The sequence below is a fragment of the Petromyzon marinus genome, unplaced genomic scaffold (genome assembly GCF_048934315.1).
Source record: "Petromyzon marinus isolate PM22_M1 ecotype Great Lakes invasive population unplaced genomic scaffold, UKy_Petmar_22M1.pri1.0 PM_Scaffold_587, whole genome shotgun sequence".
Taxonomy (NCBI): Eukaryota; Metazoa; Chordata; class Hyperoartia; order Petromyzontiformes; family Petromyzontidae; genus Petromyzon; species Petromyzon marinus.
Genome location: NW_027423598.1, coordinates 1 through 6,812, shown reverse-complemented (window position 1 = coordinate 6,812; position 6,812 = coordinate 1).

Below are 6,812 nucleotides of genomic sequence, written 5' to 3'. Positions count from 1 at the left end.
GTAAACATGACAACAATGGAGACAAAGGCGGCCAGGCATGGTGCTGGCCACCTACCCCCTTATGTGCCATTCCGGACTTCACAGGTGCTACTTGCTAACAGCACTTGCCCCAACGGTTGGTTAAAAGCTACATGGGGGATCGCTGCCTTCGTCTTGGCGGGGGTTGGGGGCATATGTTACACTTTTTTTGCAATGTACGTAGCCAATCATGCTAATCGGAGGTGCGGGACGGAGCAACAGAGGAGAATGGAGCGACACTCCAAATAACGTTCGACACAAAAACAACGACAATAACGATAACACACAAAGTAACTCACCTCCTTGGGGGAGGGCTCAGAAGGCGCCTTGGTCTCACGCGTGCCCCATGATACGTTGTACATGTTGACCAATGAGTAGATGAGCAGCAGCAGGTATCCCGTGGGAATGCAGATGAGGTACAAGAATCCGTGCACGATGCAGAGGAACTCGCGCGGGTGCAGCGCCGCGGCGATGAGATGGATGCCCGCGAGAGTGATGAAGAAGATGCCGCTGGGTGTGAGGATACCATTCTTGACAATGTCGCCGACCATAGCGAGCAGCGTGCCCGTCATGAGGAACATGTAGATCACGGTGAGCACCATGGCCACCTTAAAAAAAATTACCAGGTATAAAGCTCTTTTCAGAAGCCACCTGGCCACAAATGATAGATCAACGAAGTGGCTCATCACGTGGTAATGTATATCAGCAGCCAGATTAAATGTGGAGGGAAGATAGAGAGAACACGTGGACTCCAAATACATAACAGGCGTTATGGTCGGGATAGGGATCGAACCCACGACCTCCTGTATACCATGCGAGGGAGGTAATATCTCGCCATCGCAGGAGGAGACCTTAGCCATCGGCGTCACCATCGTCCTTTTTGTCCAACCACCACCACTTCTTGGGAGTTACTTTGCATTTATTCCGCATTTTTCCACAAAGTCCTCAAGACGCTGCACTTTGCAAACAACAACAAAATAATGATAGCTCATTGTTCTTCTGGGTTCTTTCGGTAAAGTCACGTAGAATGGAGATGAAATTATAAAAATAATAATAACAGAATAAAATTCTCAGGACGTTTCGGCCACAACACAAGTAGCCTTCCTCAGGTGAAGAAACAGGACTGTCTGGAAGACAGCGCTTGAGTGAACCCTGCCAAGCATGGCAGCATCTTTTAAGCTGTGTGGGAGGAACAGAGCACCTTGCAATGCAGTTTACATATACATTAGCATGTAACTGGGGGATGAGCATGATGTTGGTGTGAGGGATTAGCACCACGGAGAGCGACGAGCTTTGTTAAGATGGACGAGTCCATCTATGTTCAGAACGGAGGAGGGGGGAGAGGAGTTTACATATCAACAGTAAATTAGCATGTAACTGGGGGATTAGCATGATGTTAGTATGAGGGATTAACACCACGGAGAGCGACAAGCTTTGTTCAGACGGACGAGTCCATCTGTGTTCGGACCGGAGGAGGCGGAGGAAAAGGAGGAACCCTCAAGACCTTGGGTTTTGGGGATGCCTTTGTCCGAACGATCCGTCTACTCTATACCAAGGCGGAGTGCATGATCAAGATCAACGGCGCCCTCACTGCCCCGGTCAAATTCGAGCGAGGAGTGAGGCAGGGATGCCCATTGTCGGGCCAACTTTATGCTCTTGCATTAGAGCCTTTCCTGAATCTCATAAGGCGGAGACTCAGCGGCCTGGTGCTGAGGGAACCAAGCATCAAGTTGGTCCTGACGGAATACGCCGACCACGTCCTCCTCATCCTGCGCTCCCTGGCTGATGTCGCCCTGCTGCATGAGTGCCAGGAGGTCTTTTCGAAAGCCTCCTCATCAAAAATGAACTGGCAAAAGTGCAGCGGCCCGCTGGTTGGAGCGTGGGACATGACCGAGTGTCCCGAGAAGGCAAAAGCCATCAATTAGAGCACAACATTGCTGCACCACCTGGGGGTGTTCCTCGGACCAGAGGAGGAACCACCACAGAGGAACTGGGTCGAGCTGGAGGAGAAGGTGAAGGAGCGGCTGGCCACCTGGGGTCGCCTGTGCAAATTCCTCACCTTCAGGCCAAAGACGTTGGTGGTGAACCAGCTGGTGACGTCCATGCTGTGGCACCGACTCTTCTCCCTGCACCCCCCCATGAGCCTCGTCAACGCACTTCAGAAGCGAGTCCTCGACTTCTTCTGGTCGTGTGGAGGACATCGGGTTGCGGCTGGGGTCCTGGTCCTGCCACTGGACGAGGGCGGTCACGGGCTGGTGTGCGTGCGGAGTCAGCTGGCCACCTTCCGACTGCAGGCAGCGCAAAAGTTCCTGCACGCCGCCCCAGCACCGGCCTGGAGCGTCACGGCCTCCTTCCTCCTGAAACAGCTGGGGGGTCTGCAATGCTCCAAGCAACTATTCTACATGGACCTGCAGGGCCTCCCACTGGGACAGCTGCCACCCTTCTACAGAAGTGTCCTGCAGACATGGAGCTCCCTCGCCGTCAGGAGACTGAACCAACCGCGATCGGCAGAGGATCTGGTTTTCGAACCGATCCTCAGGAACCCACAGACAAAGCTGCCATCCACCACCACCACCCCTGGCATGGAGAGGCGCCTCGCCAACGCGCGGCTCACCAGGATTGGAGATCTGGTGGAGCCTGAAACACGGGGCCGGTGGCTCGGACCAGCAGATGTGGCCGCAAAGACAGGGCTGCAGTCGCTCCGGGTGGCCGCCCGGATCCTGTCCAAAGCCAAGGGGGTCTTCTCAGCGGCAGCGGGAAGAACGCCCCCCATCGGCGTTGGGGATGACGAGGCCCCTCTCGATCCCCCTCGACCGGAGCTCTCAGTCGTGCCACTGCATCGCCAATGCCAACAAACGAAGGCGGATCACAACCTGTGCCGGCTAGAAGACCTACCGGAGGTGGCCTTCGCAAATGTAAAGAGGAAGGTGCTCTACTCCTACATGGTCCGGTTCCACCAACAGGACACACTGAGGAGCCACAAGGACCATACCTGGAGGAAAGCCCTGCCCTGCGTCTCTCCGGAGAGGCCTCGCTGGAGGCAACTCTACTGCAGACCGACGTACAACCGCATCGGCGACCTCAGCTGGAGCATCGCCTACGGCACCGTCACCACCAACGTCTCCCTGGCGCGCTTCACCAACACGTCCCCGGAGTGCCGGTTCTGCGGTAAAGTGGAGACGGTGGCGCACCAATATGTGGAGTGCAAGAGCCTGGACTCGCTGTTCAAGGTCCTGAGAAACATCCTCCTAAGGTTCAGCCTCCACTTCTCCCCGACGGTCCTCATCTTTGGATACCCAAAGGGCGACGGACCCCAACATCTTCAGGGGCTGGTCAACCTGCTCTTCGGCTACGCCAAGCTCGCCATATACAGGGCAAGGAAGGTGGCCCTGGAGGGGCAACGTCCAGCCAGCAGCCTGGGCATCTTCCACGCTCTGGTCGGATCAGGGTGTGGCTGGAGTTCAGCCACGCGCGGCTGACCCACGCCGTGCCGGCCTTCAAGGAGCAGTGGGCACTGGAGGAGGCCGTGTGCTCGGTGGCAGATGATGGAGAGCTCTGCATGCAGATCTAAGCTACCCGTCGAAGGCCGTTTGACTGTGGGAAGGGCAGCGTGTAGATGCAGCACTTGTCGTAGTTATAAAGAAAAAAAGAGAGAGCGAGAGAGAGGCAAATGGAGTAGGAAGAGAGGGGGCAGAGAGAGAGGGGGGGCGGAGAGTGGGTAGAGAGAGAGGAGAGGAGGAGAGGGGGGGTGGAGAGAGAGGGGGGGGCAGAGAGGGGGGGTTACATAAAGCAAAGCATAAAAAAGAACAAAAAAAACTAAATGAACGGTGCAAAGTGCCGACTACACCGAGCATCTTCTTGTTTCTTCTGATCGTAAAAAAAAGAGAGGGTGGGGGGAGAGGGTGGGGGGGAGAGGGTGGGGGGGAGAGGGTGGGGGGGAGAGGGTGGGGGGAGAGGGTGGGGGGACAGAGTGGGGGGAGAGGGTGGGGGGGAGAGGGTGGGTGGGAGAGGGTGGGGGGGAGAGGGTGGGGGGAGAGGGTGGGGGGAGAGGGTGGGGGGAGAGGGTGGGGGGGAGAGGGTGGGGGGAGAGGGTGGGGGGGAGAGGGTGGGGGGGAGAGGGTGGGGGGAGAGGGTGGGGGGACAGAGTGGGGGGAGAGGGTGGGGGGGAGAGGGTGGGTGGGAGAGGGTGGGGGGGAGAGGGTGGGGGGAGAGGGTGGGGGGAGAGGGTGGGGGGAGAGGGTGGGGGGAGAGGTTGGGGGGAGAGGGGGGGGAGAGGGTGGGGGGAATGGGTGGGTGGGAGAGGGTGGGGGGGAGAGGGTGGGGGGGAGAGGGTGGGGGGGAGAGGGTGGGGGGGAGAGGGTGGGGGGAGAGTGTGGGGGGGAGAGGGTGGGGGGGAGAGGGTGGGGGGAGAGGGTGGGGGGACAGAGTGGGGGGAGAGGGTGGGGGGGAGAGGGTGGGTGGGAGAGGGTGGGGGGGAGAGGGTGGGGGGAGAGGGTGGGGGGAGAGGGTGGGGGGAGAGGTTGGGGGGAGAGGGGGGGGAGATGGTGGGGGGAGTGGGTGGGGGGGAGAGGGTGGGGGGGAGAGGGTGGGGGGGAGAGGGTGGGGGGGAGAGGGTGGGGGGAGAGGGTGGGGGGGAGAGGGTGGGGGGGAGAGGGTGGGGGGAGAGGGTGGGGGGACAGAGTGGGGGGAGAGGGTGGGGGGGAGAGGGTGGGTGGGAGAGGGTGGGGGGAGAGGGTGGGGGGAGAGGGTGGGGGGAGAGGGTGGGGGGAGAGGTTGGGGGGAGAGGTTGGGGGGAGAGGGGGGGGGAGGGTGGGGGGAGAGGGTGGGGGGGAGAGGGTGGGGGGGAGAGGGTGGGGGGAGAGGGTGGGGGGGAGAGGGTGGGGGGGAGAAGGTGGGGGGAGAGGGTGGGGGGAGAGGGTGGGGGGGAGAGGGTGGGGGGAGAGGGTGGGGGGGAGAGGGTGGGGGGGAGAGGGTGGGGTGGAGAATGCGGGGGGGGAGAGGGTGGGGGGAGAGGGTGGGGGGAGAGGGTGGGGGGAGATAGTGGGGCTAGAGGGTGGGGGGGAGAGGGTGGGGGGAGAGGGTGGGGGGAGAGGGTGGGGGGGAGAGGGTGGGAGGAGAGGGTGGGGGGAGAGGGTGGGGAGAGGGTGGGGGGAGAGGGTGGGGGGAGAGGGTGGGGGGAGAAGGTGGGGGGGAGAGGGTGGGGGGAGGGCTGGGGGGAGAGTGTGGGGGGGAGAGGGTGGGGGGAGAGGGTGGGGGGGATAGGATGGGGGGGAGAGGGTGGGGTGGAGAGGGTGGGGGGGAGAGGGTGGGGGGAGACGGTGGGGGGAGAGGGTTGGGGGAGAGGGTGGGGGGAGAGGGTGGGGGGGGAGAGGGTTGGGGGGAGAGGGTGGGGGGAGAGGGTGGGGGGGAGAGGGTGGGGGGGAGAGGGTGGTGGGGAGATGGTGGGGGGGAGAGGGTGGGGGGGAGAGGGTGGGGGGAGAGGGTGGGGGGAGAGGGTGGGCCAACCACCTACCTTACCTTAACGGGCCACACGCCTACCTTACCTTAATGGGCCACCCACCAACCTTAAATTGACGGCCATCCACCTACCTTACCTTAACGGGCCCCCCGCCTACCTTAACTTAACGGGCCACCCGCCTAACTTACCATAACTTGCCACCTACATTACCTTAATGGGCCTCCTACCTTACCTTAACGGGCCACCCACCTACCTTACCTTAACGGGCCACCCACCTACCTTACCTTAACGGGCCACTTAGCTTAACGGGATACCCATCTACCTTACCTTAAGGGGCCACCCACCGACCTTACCTTAACGGGCCATCTACTTTACCTTAATGGGCCACCTACCTTACCTTAACGGGCCACCCACCCACCTTACCTTAACCGGCCACCCACCTACATTACCTTAACGGGCCACCCACCTACCTTACCTTAACGGGCCACCTACGTTACCTTAACGGGCCACCTACTTTACCTTAATGGGCCACCTACCTTACCTTAACGGTCCACCTACCTATGATACCTTAACGGGCCACCCACCTACCTTACCTTAATGGGCCACCGACCTACCTTAACGGGCCACCCACCTACCTTACCTCAAGGGGCCACCCAACAACCTTACCTTAACGGGCCACCCACCTACCTTACCTTAACGGGCCACCTACCTTAACTTAACTGGCCACCTACCTATGATACCTTAACGGGCCACACACCTACCTTATCTTAACGGGCCACCCACCTACCTTAACGGGCAACCCAACAACCTTACCTTAACGGGCCACCCACCTACCTTACCTTAACGGGCCACCCACCAACCTTACCTTAACGTGCCACACACCTACATTACCTTAACGGGCCACCCAGCTACCTTACCTTAACCGGCCACCCACCTACCTTACCTTAAGGGGCCACCCACCTACCTTACCTTAACGGGCCACCCACCAACCTTACCTTTACGGTCCACCCAAATACCTTACCTTAACGGGCCAACTACATTACCTTAATGGGCCACCTACCTTAACAGGTAACTTACCTTAATGGGCCACTTACCTTACCTTAATGGGCCAAGCACCTACCTTTACGGGCCACCCACCTACCTTTCCTTAACGGGCCACCCACCTACCTTACCGTAACGGGCAACCCGCCTAACTTACCTTAACGGGCCACCCACCTACCTTACCATAACTTGCCACCTACATTACCTTAATGGGCCACCTACCTTAATGGGCAACTTACCTTAACGGGCAACCTACCTTACCTTAACGGGCCACCTACCATACTTACCGGTCCAC